Source organism: Mytilus californianus, unplaced genomic scaffold (assembly GCF_021869535.1).
Source record: "Mytilus californianus isolate M0D057914Y unplaced genomic scaffold, xbMytCali1.0.p SCAF_12, whole genome shotgun sequence".
Taxonomy (NCBI): Eukaryota; Metazoa; Mollusca; class Bivalvia; order Mytilida; family Mytilidae; genus Mytilus; species Mytilus californianus.
Window position 1 is genome coordinate 11085436 of NW_026262604.1, and position 14445 is coordinate 11099880.

The window sequence follows — 14445 nt, forward strand, 5'->3', positions numbered from 1 at the left end:
TTTTTTTTTTTTATTCAACAATATATTGCTTGCTGTTAACAATTTACTTCACTAGTCCAGCATTCTAGTGAAGGGTCTCTTATTTTTACAAGAAATCCAGGGTTTCTCTCTGTTTATCAATAATACATTACAATTCATCTAAACTATATTATAAATATTTCATTTTCAATCGTAAATAAATAAGTATATATGAAATTCTTATTTATCAATATGTATTATCTAGCTTGTTTGGAAAGAAAGTTTCCGGAAATAGTTCACACTTTCCGTTATCGACTTCCTATTATTGTATTGATATCTCTTCCTGGTTTGGAAATTACCAGTTTTAATAGTGATTTAAATATGATTAATATAAGCTATTCACAGGTATGTATGAATAAAAATTTCAATATGTTTGTTCCGATTCTGAAATAAATAAGTATGTAAATATTTTCTTCTTTTTTTAACGATAAAAAAACTGAGGATAACAGATACCGTTATCCACCACGCTTATCTGTGATAGGTAAAATTATTTCTCTGAATCAGTTCCGGATCTAGAATTTTTATATTTTATTAACCTTTTCCTTTTCTTATTTGCTAGATTATACATTTTCAAACATAAAAATTATTACAACAATTTGACAACTTTATCAAGTAGACATTTATTCTTAGTATTTTTACAAGTTGCCTGCATTTTGTAGCTGTACATAAATTCTGCTTTAAATACAGAATATACATCTAAAGATTTTGTTTTCTGTTCAGACATATAATTTGCCTTATATATACAAAATGTTATAATTGTATTCAAATAATTAATTTCATAGTATATCTCATCATTTATTTTATAACCCTATACTAAATTTTTAAATGTTAGAATATTATTATTAATATTCAGTTTTTCTAGGAGTTTTCTTACTTTACTCCAGAATTTATCAAGAAAGTGGCATTTAAGAAACATGTGATCATAATCCTCTGTGGTGTTGCAATAATGACAATTTGAAATATCGCAGATCTTCCACTGTTTCAATAAAACTTTACAAGGTAAAATAAAGTGTAGCAATTTCCAACGGAACACTTTGTACTTATTATCTTTTAAAAAATGATGAACAAACTTTAACATATAACATAAAAGACTCTTAATGTATTCAAGGTTAAGCATTGTCTTCCATTTGTAAAAACCAACAGGTATTTCAATTTCCTTCTGAGTTCATATATTATAAATTTTTCTGGTGTCTACATTTTCTAAATTTTCTTTTTTATTACAATTAATATTAATATGTATTGCATAGGATGTTTTTACTTTAGTTTTCTTAGAATTTATTTGTTTTAAAATCTTTAACCATTCTCTCGGAAAAGCTTTCTTTAATTGGTAAAATTCTGACATCCAGTTACTTTTTATTTTAAGCTTTAGTAAAATAAAATTTTCTTCTATATTACCATTTTCATCAATGATGTCATTAACAAAGATAATATTACTATTTATCCAGTTTTGGAATAAAAGGCATTTATTTTTTATCTTAATGAAATGATTTCCCCAAATAACTTCTTGACGTACAGATCTAAAGTTTTTTTATTAGTTATCCATGCTTTAACTATATTCAAATAAAAATCTGGCAGCTCTTTTAACTCTGGAATAGAATCAGTGTTATTAATATTCATGTGAAAGATAAAGAAATCTTTTCCAAACTTATCAAAATAAAATAGTGGAATAATTTTTTAGATCTCCAATAATTTACCTTTTGATCCACCCAATTTTGATAGATTCTATGTATTTATCTATGTTAATCATTTTTAAACCCCCGTCTAGTTCACCAAAGCTTAGTACTGTGCGTTTAACCTTTTCTCTTTTGCTTTTCCATAAAAAATTATAGATAATTTTTTTAAATTTAACAATATTCTTTTTCAATATGTGAAACAGATGCTAAAAAGATAATATTTGGTATAATCAATGATTTGATAACTGTTATTTTACCTATCATTGTTAAATGTCTTTTCTCCCAATTTCTAATAATCTTTTCGAACTTTTCAATTTGCTTTTCTGCATTAAGTTGTTGACATTCATTTTTGTTACAACCGAAAAAAAATCATAAACATTTCACTGGTTTGTTTGTAAAGTTGATGTTTTCATATTTTTCTTTGCAATGTTTGTGTTTTCCTAACCAAATGCCTTCTGTTTTTGATCTGTTTAATTTAAGCCCTGATAAAGTGCCAAAATTTCAATCATGTTTAAAACTTTTGAAATGTCTTGTTTTGTTTTTAAAAAAAGTGTGGTGTCATCTGCAAGTTGACTGATTTTTAAAGAATGTGTTTTCCCATCTATTTTGATTTCAAATCCTTTAAGATTATTGTATTGTCTTATCCTACATGCTAATATCTCGACAGCCATAACAAAAATTAAAGCACTGCACGGACATCCTTGTCTTATCCCTCGAAAAATGTTGAGGGGTTCAAATATCCACCCGTTATTGATCACTAAGCTTTTAATGCCTGTATACAACTTTTTATCCATTTGAGCATAGAATCTTGAAAACCAATTTTTTTTAATGCTGAGAACATGAAGTCCCATTCTAAAGAGTCAAAAGCTTTTGAAAAGTCTAAAAATAATAATGCTCCTTCTATATCAATTTTTTCTGCATAATCAATTATATCCTGGATTTGTCTAATGTTATAACCTATATATCTATTTTTTACATACCCATTTTGATCTTCATGGATAATATTTGGTAGAATATTTTTAATGCGCTGAGCTAATGAATATGCTATTAATTTTGTATCAACATTTAATAAGGTTATTGGTCTATAGTTATCTAAACTCAGTGGATCATTTTTTTTTTTATGGATAAGATAGATAACTCCGAATTTCTGAGAAGTTGTTAACTCCCCATTTTTATATGAAAAATTAAATGTGGATACAATGAATTCTTTTAATTCTTCCCAAAAAGTTCTATAACATTCTACACTTAAATCATCAATTCCAGGTGCTTTTTCATCTTAAATAATGAATCTGTACATTCATCTATAGTTAATTTTCCTTCCATAATATCACTTGCTTGTGTTGTTAATTTATGATCAATATTTGTATCATTAACATAATCGTTTATAAATTTGATATCTGGATTTGTACTTTTATAAATATCTTTATAGAATTCTTTCTCTAATTGTAAAATTTTGGATGAGTCAGTTTGTATCACTCTTTCTTTATCTCTAAGTGCGGTTATAGTTTTTCTTGTTTGTCTAGCTTTTTCCAAACCTAAAAAGAATTTTGTATTTTTTTCTCCTTCTTCTACCCATTAAATTTGCAACCTGATTTGAGCTCCTTTTGTTTTTATTTCATATATTTTCTTTAATTTACTCTCATTATCAATTAATTCTTCTTGAAAATGTTTTATTACCTCATCTTTACAATGTCGGTTAATTTTTTCATTTAATTTTTTAATTTTGTTTTCCAATACATGTTTTTCACTTATGTTCTGTTTTGCTTTTCTTTTACAGTATTCAATCGTGTATTCTCTGACCTCAATTTTGAATAAGTCCCAATGGTGTCCAATATTCTTTGTAAGTTTTATATTGTTTTTATATTTATGAATTAAGCCATTTATTATGTTTTTATATTCAATATTATCCAAAATGCTGTTATTAATTTTAAAATATCCTTTCCCTTTTGATTGTGATCTCCCTTTCAACTTTAATGATATAGCTTGGTGGTCTGTGTGAGATATAAGTGCAGGTCTTATATCTGCTGAGCATATATGTGATCTTATTTCTGGGCATATAAGAAAGAAATCTATGCGAGAGGCTTCATTCATATTGTTTTTGTGCCTCCATGTAAATTGTGTATTATTACTATGTGTCTCTCTCCAAATGTCTATCAACTGTTGTGTTTTAATTAGATTTTTTAAACTGTTAACTGGTTTTTGTGTTTTTTTATTTGTGCTGTAATTTTTTCTGTCAATATTTGATAGAGTATCATTCATATCTCCAGCAACAATTACCATCCCTAAACTATATTCTGATATCATATCCTTTACTTTTTTGAAAAAAAAACATTTCTGTTTTTTGGTAAATTAGGAGCATAAATATTCACTAAAGTATATATGCTATCTTTACTTTCTATATTAAGCAAAATCATTCTCCCTTCTTTGTCCTGAAATTTATCAATAAATGTATATTCTATTTGCTCATTACTATAAATTGACAACCCTCTTGATTGTGAATTACCATAGCAACAAGGAATTATTTGAATCTGGAATAATTTTGAATTCTGGAAAATTGATTAGAAATGTATGATGAAAACTAACCCAACTAAATAGGGTTAGCCATGCGTTTTCTTTATTTTTTTCACCTTGAGTATCTTCTGCTATTGAGTTTTTTGTTTGGTTGCAGTACAGAATGGGATTGCGGCTCTTGATTATCTACTCCAGCTTCATCGCCATCTGAATTTTGGTCATGTGTATCATCAACTTCACTAAGAGGAGAATCACACTCTGCCTGCCGGTGTTCCTCTTTATGACATTGACGACACACCCAATCGTTCGGATATTGTGCATATTTATGCCCCATCTGAAGACATTTATTGCAAGATATTTCATAATGTCCTGTATGATTATCTTGCCCTTGATGTATTACCAAAGCTTTGTATTTGCCTATAACTAGTGTTCTAGGTAATGGTTTACTAAGTGGAACAACTATTGCAATTCTGTCGCCAGTTTAGCAATTGGTTACTAATCCATCTACCCTCAAACGTTCTCTATACAGTTTAAAGATGTCACATCCATTATACTCAAGACAGCGCTCTATCTGTCCATCTTCTGCTGAACATGGAACATTTTTTACCCTTACTTTAATGTACTCTGGATATTCGTTTTGGGTTATTCTTGGGTTTCGTGTGTATACTTGGATTAATTTATTGCGAATAGAAATGCCAGATATTATCAGCGATTCTCTATCTGTCTCTGAATCTAAATAAATCCTCCATAACCCTCTCTCTTTCTGCAGCCCTCTCAAATGGCTTACTGGGCAAACTGTTGCATCAATTATTTTGTACAATTCTAAGTGGCTTAAACATTGATTTCTACTTGGCTTATTGCTGCCAAACAAATCCCTTTCTAGTATGAAGACTGGTTTAACATCTTCAATATCGTAATTGTTTTTGGTGTGATGTGTTTGTAAAATAGACGAATATGTCTCACCCTGTTCACTGGTGTCCGCCATATTGGATTTGTCTTTGTTTTCTTCTAAGTTTTTTTTTTAAATTATATTCAGAATTCAACATAACTGACTTCTTCAACTGTTCTACACTTTTCAAAATTCATATACAACTTCGTCTCAGCAAAAATCAATTGTCTAACGACATTAGACTCAAAATAAATCAACTTTTTGTAGGAGCTGTAACAAAACCGCCATAGCTCTTGGGCCCCTTACAATTTCTGTACAAATTTAACACTGTCAGACTTATCAGATTGAAGCAATAACAGAAATTTATAAGACAGCCAATTTTCAAGTACCAATAATTTTTTCCTTCTTTGTATTTGGTACCGGGAAACAGAATAAATTATTTTGCATGGAGTTACACCCAGTAAAATCAATGTAATACATATGAGTTGCATGTCTTAATCCTCTCTCTAGGTGACAACTGAATATCTTAAGGTTTGTTTGTGTAGTTGGGTTGCTTGTCTAACAATTGTTATATATACCCTGTCCCAATATTTACACAAAATATTATTTACATAGTAATATGAATGACTGGCATATCACATACCTTCAGTTGTGAAAACAGTTAATTTGTTTTACAATTTTGGAAAATATAAGAATTTGGTATTATCTGTGATGTCTCAAATTTAATATTGAATTGAAAGTCTTTCTTTTAACATTTTATTTTTTCAGTTTGTTTCATTAATATGAAACATCATATAATATGTCACTTATTAATTTTTATGGTTTGAAATTGAAAAGACTCAATATTTCAGAAGTACATATTAGTCAGCTTACTCCTCTCCTGTAGTTAGGGTACCTTAAAATGTAAACTTAAGCCACTATTACCAAGGGCATATTGGTGGGACCTAGGGTGTATAAGTCAATAAATTTTATAAATATATTGCTTTCCACTGAAGCCCTCCATAAAAAAAATTACCAAGATATTAATAAGATATTTCCCTTTAATTTCTGAGGTTTTATATTGAAAATATATATATATCATTGAACTGGAGCTGGAAGTAAAAATGTTCTTTTCTATTCACATTAAAATATTGTTCTTTTCTATGGCTACTTTGCAATACCAGTCAACTACAATCTTTATAATTTAATCTAAAATATCAACTCCTTTTCCATTTTTTCCCAATATATAACAAAGTAAAAAGACTGGACATACACGTGTATTAGCTTGTGTATATTATAATTTATTTTTATCCAGCCTGCTGTGACTGGACTTTAAAAATTGTGGTCTGAATACTTGGGAGTGTAAGTTGAAAGTCTTGCACGTTCTTAAATATCTGAGGAGATACAATCAGAAGCATTTTATATACCTTATTCCATTCACAAAAAACAGTTTCTCTCAGTCTTGTGTATATTTTGTGTTCATAACTTCGAAACATGCACATTATTTTTACTGCAAGCACATGACATCTCATATGACATTACGACGTAAAAAAACGGAATCCCCATTTTTATTGGTCAACTGAAGGCCGTCTTCAAAGGTCAATATATTTATAAAATAGAATCGAAAAACAAAACACAAATAGAGATTTGCATGCTGTCTCATTTTTGGACTAAATAAATGTTTGTCGTGGCCATTTGCAGGCACAGTTGAAGAAATAACGAAGCAACACAAAGGTTAGCGCATCCGAATTTGAAAACGACAACTTTCAATGAAATGTTAGATTAAAAGCCCCCTAAATATCCGCATTGATATGCAAATGATCGCAAATGAGGTCAAGGAAGAAATATTTATGATTTTCACCGGAGAAGGCCTTTTCCAAAACGTAAAACATTGAGATAAACGGCCGTTGAACCCATGTTGCTCCACGGAGGAAGTCATTAATTACCCCTATCGTGAACGACGTTTCAACTGTATTTTTGTTATTTTAAACCGTACGATTGCACTAAACGAAGCATAGAAACAAATTTAAAAATACGCTCATTGACTACGTCAATTTTCTCGTTCATACGCCCCGTCATTTCGTTGTGAAACTGATTTTAACAATATCGAAAACGATGCCTCAAGGCATCGTTGGGCCAACGTCAGGCGATGCCTCAAGGCATCGTTGGGGATGAAAGGGTTAATTAAATTTCATTGATTATTTTTGAACACCTGAATAATGAAAGTACACTTTTTAACACACAAGCAATGTGCTAAGCAAGACAACTCCAACTTCGGTTTATCAAGTGATTGCATTACAACTGTAAAATGGCAGCAGCGGAATTTGACAGGATAATTTTCAGTCGTGTTCATTTAGACTTAAAACTTCGACTGTGGAATAATTATTTCCACACAACTTTGTTTAAAACCCATTCAAGGCGTATGATGCCTCATGGCATCTTCTGGTAATCGCCGAATGATGCCTGAAAGTACCACCTGGTAACGGCCGCATGATGCCTCAAGGCATCATGGAAAATGAAAAATGCACTGCCTACTTTCAGTTTTAAAGTCAGGTCAGTTGCGTAAAGCTGTCAAGCGACCGTTACCATAGTGTGTTTTAAGGTTTAAGATTTTTATATTATGTATAAATTTGGGCAATAAAAGTAATAGTAATGTCATTTATTCGTACTTTCGATTTGCATTTCTATGCCGCCATTTTTCGAAGTTGTCAGACATGTGCAGTCTACGTGATCGCTTTAAAAATTGAAAGTTTATTACCGTACATGCGAAATCTTTAAACCAATTACATATCACTGTTTCAAAAGTTATACTCTGTACTTGAGAGTGTTTAGTAAACAGATAAGCCTTTAATTTTTGCCTCTTTTTCGTTTCATCTTTCCATGTGAAGTAGCAATACACACTTAAGAAAAAAACTTAAAATTGGCACTCTGACATAATTTTTTACCACCCTCTTTCTCTTGCTTTCTAACAAATAAGGCTTTATATTTGTGTTATGCGTGTGTATATTTATGGAAAGAGCATCAACGAATTCCTAGCCATTTAATTTTGCCATCATGGCCTCGAGAGTGTACCTGATGAAAGTTATTCAAGTGTGACGGTAGTCATTTTGCTGTTAGTCCTTAAACATTTCAGGGGTTTGGTTAGCTTTTCTTTTCTTTTATTCTATCTCCGTTTTATAAATAATTCTTGTAGTTCCGGCCATTTTCTTTCCCCCGCCGGGCCACTTCCGGTGTCCCGGTAGCCCGGCCGGGCCTATGACGTCAATTGGGGATAGAAATACGTAAGCTCTAGGGTTTGGGGGAGTGCACTTTTTGGATTAGAACGCCAGTTGATAGTTGACTTTATTATATATTCTACATGTTTATCTAAAACATAGTTATATCTTACTACCCAGGTAAGGACTAACGTAAACTTGAGTCTTGACCATCGTATTCTTGATAGTTGATATTTATGACTTTAATACTGTAAATGTGAACTAAATACATGTTAACAGCACGTAATCAACATATATACTTTAATAATCGTCATTTTATTAGAGAACCTGGGAAAACTTTAGGCAAACGGGAACAGGTTAACACTAATCTGTTACAAATTGGGGGCTCGTCCGGGATAAATTTACGATTTTAAAAGCAAAACAACAACAAATATATAAATTTCAATAAGGAAATTTGAATTGTGAAGATTTTATTTTGAAAATTTACACAAATGGCTTCCGCAAGGAGGGTTTTTGACTCCGTCGGGTCTAGTTTTAGGCGACTTTTTAGTCCTAGTTATTTTGAACTAAACCCGGAAAGTAACAAACCAAATACAGTCGAAAATCAAGAAACAAACAAACCAAAATGTGTTGAAATGGTTGATATGAATACAAGGAATAAAGGCTAACTTGAATTAAGCGCAACTGAATCAGCAGTTAGTCCAATCCAAAATTATGAAAATGAAATTTTTGTTCAAACAGCACACAAATCCAATGACGTTTCGGATGAAAATACTTGCAAACAAAATAACTTCGAAGCTCAACAATATCATAATTCAGCTTCAGATATTGAGAACTCTAAATTTTTGACTCCGATAAGCATTCTCAATAAGAATGACGGTACACAAAATTCATTCAATTGTCGTGAAATCACAAATTCTGAACCCACATTCCGTCAACATGATACATTCCTTGACACGCCGTCTTTTCAAACAGAAACACCACACTATAGTGAAATTGTGAGATAAACATATCATACACATAATTTTGATGATGAGTATTCTAAACGGGCAAAAGTGTCCGTACACAACGACAAACATGCCAACTTTTCACGTCAAACATGTCCGCCACACGTTGGAAATGACGTCGTTCATTCAGTATTTAACCCTTATCACGTGACATTCTCAGGTTACGGAGGCTCCATTGGGGAACGTGAAAACAGACAACTATATACAAATGATCCAAATATGGATGAAATGAAAGAAAATTCTTTCAACACACGAGAACTTTTGTTTTATGAACAATGCAATAAAAACACAGTACAAGTACCTGATGAATATTCATCAGAATTAAGAACAAAAACTGTCAGCAGTAATGAGAAAATGGGGTATTTTGACCCTAAAGGAAACACAAACATCACATCAAAGAGGGAGGGAGTGTGACGGTAGTCATTTTGCTGTTAGTCCTTAAAATTTCAGGGGTTTGGTTAACTTTTCTTTTCTTTTGTATCTACTAGACCAAGAGCCAGGTAGTTTTGAAAGATTTACAGGGGACTGTTCCCTCCTGTTTAGTTGTTCCCTTAAATAAGGTGGATACTCCCTATGTTTATTAGTTTGAAATTCTGTGTCAGTTTTGCAACCTGTTTGAATAGGATTGTAATTTTTATTGTGAGTTGCTTCATTACTATATCTAGTCTGATCAAAATAACAATTATCATTTGCGTGTTGATAATTTTGTCTGGTTTGTGTTTGATCTCTATAATTCAGAGCCGTATTGCCCTGGTCCCTTGAAAATAATTGTCTATTCATATCAGGTGTTTGATAATTTATTTTTGTTATTGAGTTAAAGTTGCTGCTCATTTTGGTCTTATTTTGGTACGTAGTGTTTGGTTGGTATTCAGGTACCTCATATTCAGGACCATGTACATTATGTTTGGCAGTGCCTTTTGCACTTGTTATTTCTTGTATGTTATTTGTGATGTTTGTGTTTCCTTAAACATTTCAGGGGTTTGGTTAACTTTTCTTTTCTTTTATTCTATCTCCGTTTTATAAATAATTCTTGTAGTTCCGGCCATTTTCTTTCCCCCGCCGGGCCACTTCCGGTGTCCCGGTAGCCCGGCCGGGCCTATGACGTCAATTGGGGATAGAAATACGTAAGCTCTAGGGTTTGGGGGAGTGCACTTTTGGGATTAGAACGCCAGTTGATAGTTGATTTTATTATATATTCTACATTTTTATCTAAAACATAGTTATATCTTACTACCCAGGTAAGGACTAACGTAAACTTGAGTCTTGACCATCGTATTCTTGATAGTTGATATTTATGACTTTAATACTGTAAATATGAACTAAATACATGTTAACAGCACGTAATAAACATATATACTTTAATAATCGTCATTTTATTAGAGAACCTGGGAAAACTTTAGGCAAACGGGAACAGGTTAACACTAATCTGTTACACAAGAAATAAACCTAGTTGTACATGTAGATAGTGCACCGTTCTATCATCTCCAACAATGTTCACACAGTTTGTCGGGTTATTAAGCGCCTCGATTGCGGTAGGTCGAGACGAGGGTTCGATTCCTGGTCGGGTCCAACCTGACTAAAACATTGGTATTAGCTGATTCTTCACTAAACATTTTGCATCAAGGGTAACCCTAGAGCAAATACCAGACTGCACAAAAAAAATTTTTTTTTTTACAAACTAGCACTTAAAATCCAATTTTAATAGTTCATTCGATTTGCCTTTTTATATTATTTTCTTCTCATTTTGACTGGTAAAAACCAATTTAATTAGTCTTAGGCTAGTGACTAAAGGTACATACTGAGTAAGACTGGTCGGACCGGAATCCAAATGATATCTCCGGGTGGCGGGTACCGTAGGATGACATGTGTAGACTGTTACCTTATGAATTAGCAAAATCAGTTAAAAATACGGTTCATCGTGTCGGTCTAGTACAAAGCAAGGTGTATATTAATATACATATCACATCAACATGTTCTCTTGTCCAGCCCTGGCCTCAATGGCCTTTTTTTTATTTTTCCTGTTGTCAGCGGTCATTCCCACCGTCGCCAGACATTGGGCAAAGACCAGTAAAATTTGGTTTGGTCCAGTTAAGAAATATACATTACTGGATCAAATGACCAGTAAAATATTTTAGTTTGTCCAAATCATGGCCTTCTTTTACTTTAAGGGTCCCGACATTTTTGGATTTTACTTTCTGATCCCGGTCCTTAAAAGTACGTTTTTTGTAATAATATTAAATATTTACTTCTTTACCTGTTGTAAGTGTATTACATTTTACATCCTCACACCCTTTTATCTGATTTCTATCGTATAGATACTGAGTAAAGCACATCACTTTCTCGTTCTTTTAATTTGGACGCCGCACAACCTATATATAGGTAATTTAAACAATAATGCCTTCTGTTACTTTAGGAGTCCCACAACCTATATACAAGCCAATACTATATAAACAATCAATACAACAGTATATATAATAAAACAACAGCACAATGCATTTTAAATACACTTTATAATGTTGGACCCTCCATTTTTTTAACAGTAATGTTAGGACCTCTAAAGTAAAAGAAGGCCCAAATCATATGTGTAAATGTCCTGTAAAAAAGTGTCTGGTCCAGTTGAGAAGAATGGTTTACTGGACCAAATGTCTAATTGATTTCTCGAAGCCTTGGGATCTATTGTGTCAGTGAGGCCAGAGCTGAACTACTGTTATGTTTTCGTCTTAGGTAGCAATACACAGTTAGGAGTTTAATTTCGCATTTCGGCCCCTGTGGATTTTCAAATATGAAAGTTATTGTGCAATAATAAAATTCATTTTTAGACAGCTCAGTACTAATTTAGCCTTCAAAGCCATTAAGGTGGTTTATAAGAACATCAAGAGTATTTTTTTCATGTTTTATGGGCTATTTTCTGTTTGACTGTCCGTATTTTCATAGCTAGACCGGCCGTAGGTCCAGAAATTAATGTAATGTTTACAAACACTTTTTTTCTACGCGAAGTTTTTGACGCAATTTTACAAAAAAATGAGATGAAAGACATATGGTTTTTATTTGATTTCCTGATAGATATATGTAAACAGTTTCAGAAAAGGTATCACTCCAAGGGATTGAAATTCTACTTCTGGCCAAAATTTTGGGAAATATGTGACATCTTTTCCCCACTTTTTGCAATATTTTATAGCAAATAAATGCAGATAGTTGCCATGGATACACCATAAAGAAGATAATATTTTACCATTTTTACTACTAGATATCAAATCTATGGAAGATACTGATTACATACATATGCACATATATGACACAAACAGTAAGCTTAATTTGCAAGAAAGCAAGGAAAGGGGATGGTAAAATTTATGAGAGTACATTTTAATATTTTTTCCTAACTGTTTATTGCTACCTTTACCCTTCCTATGCCACAGAGCTTATATTTAGGCTATCTGTATTCCTTTCAAATGCCAACGGTCTTTATTTCGGCTTGGCAACGGTTGCCTATGTCGTCTGTTCTGTAACAATGCACTTTACGTCACAGTTGAATATAGGCAAACAAGGACGCTCTACACGGGGTACATCTGCAATTGCAATGCAAGAATTTTATTGTTTGTTGCCTTGGCATGGCTTGCCACTATTGTCTTCATTTGACGTTATGATTAAGTTTGAAGTCATGACTGCAGGCAGCACCGAAAAAATGGCAGCTAACGCTTTGTTTAGAGTCCATCCACAAGAACCAAACATAGACCTAAACCAATTGAGGACTTATCCAAGAACTGATATTACTTCAGGAATGAAAAGTAATCAGAGAAGACACTGGGAGATATGAACATGATGAAGCCATCAGAAGGCTGTGAGTTGGTGAGTAAATAAGATCAAATGAAAGTGGGTGTGAGTGATACAATTTTTTACCTTACAACGGAAAGCGTTATGACCCCGTACCGGCTGATGATACACAAGGAAGTCATATAGTAAATAAATTAATGACAGAAGCCGATTTATTTAACAAGAATTATCACTTATTTTGTGATAATTTCTTCACTTCTTTTCCGCTTGTCAGACACCTCAGAACAATCAGAACATACTTTATGGAAACCCTCCGTGCTAACCGTCAAATGTCTCAGTTACTCCGGAATACTCAGTTACGGGAGAACGAGTCTCTTTTTATTCGCCAAAGAGAACGCATGTGCTTTGTCTATTAAGATAGGCAAAACCGCAAAACAAAACGGTTCGCCTCGTCACATCCGCTGTAAAAGCGTCAGCACCAACACACGGAAATAAACCCGTTGTACCTCCGTTTACAGCAAAAACATGGGTGGAGTTGACTTAAGGTGGTACCAAAAACCTTGACTAAAATTAATTTGGCTCGTTTAATTTTCATAAAATTTTGACAAAATATATACTTTGACCCTTTGACAAAAATATAAAAATTTCAAAAAAAATTTAACCACACATTTTATCGGAAAAATTTCATTGGATATATAGCAGTTTGACAAACACTAATTTTGATCATTGAGAAGCTTAATATTTCCTTAACAATAGAACGTGATTAAACCGTTCAGCTATTTTTTAAACAGTTATCTTCCTGTAGTGTTATGTACCACCTTAAGTTATATGATGAGTGGGATATATGACGACAAACGGAAAACAAAAACAATGTGGAAAAGGCTTGCAATTAACATGTTTCACCGAATGGTACTAAACGCTTACATATGATACTATACACACAAAACTCTGACGGAAAATTACTTTCAAGGTTAGAGTTTATTCAATCGGCCCTCGCAGCTGAACAAATAGAGTACAGACAACGTAGGGATATAAATGTACAAGCCGCACACCAGCCTCCGAGGATAGAGAAAGAGGGAAACAGAAAAAATGTATAGTTTGCTCCCGGTTTAACTAACGCCGTAGGGCAAGTATAAAATGCGCAACAAAGGTCTTCATGGAATGTTTTCCCACTGACATGTTTGTGAAGAATAGAATAAATGAAATATACGTTTTTTCTGAGTTTATACACGAATTTCATTTTTTTTTTCGGAATCCCCAACACTAGTCATAGATTACTGAATCTGTATAATACTCGTTCCGAATCAATTAACTGTTAAACTTTCATTTGGTGATTTCCATTTGAAAACAAAGCCATAATTTAGCACTTCGGATCACTATTG

General features: G+C 32.5%; 1 protein-coding gene across 1 annotated transcript in view; it reads right to left on the minus strand.

The window, feature by feature from the left end:
• LOC127721359 (perlucin-like protein) overlaps positions 1-14445 on the minus strand; it is a 126635-nt gene that overhangs the window by 80640 nt on the left and 31550 nt on the right. The window lies entirely within an intron of this gene.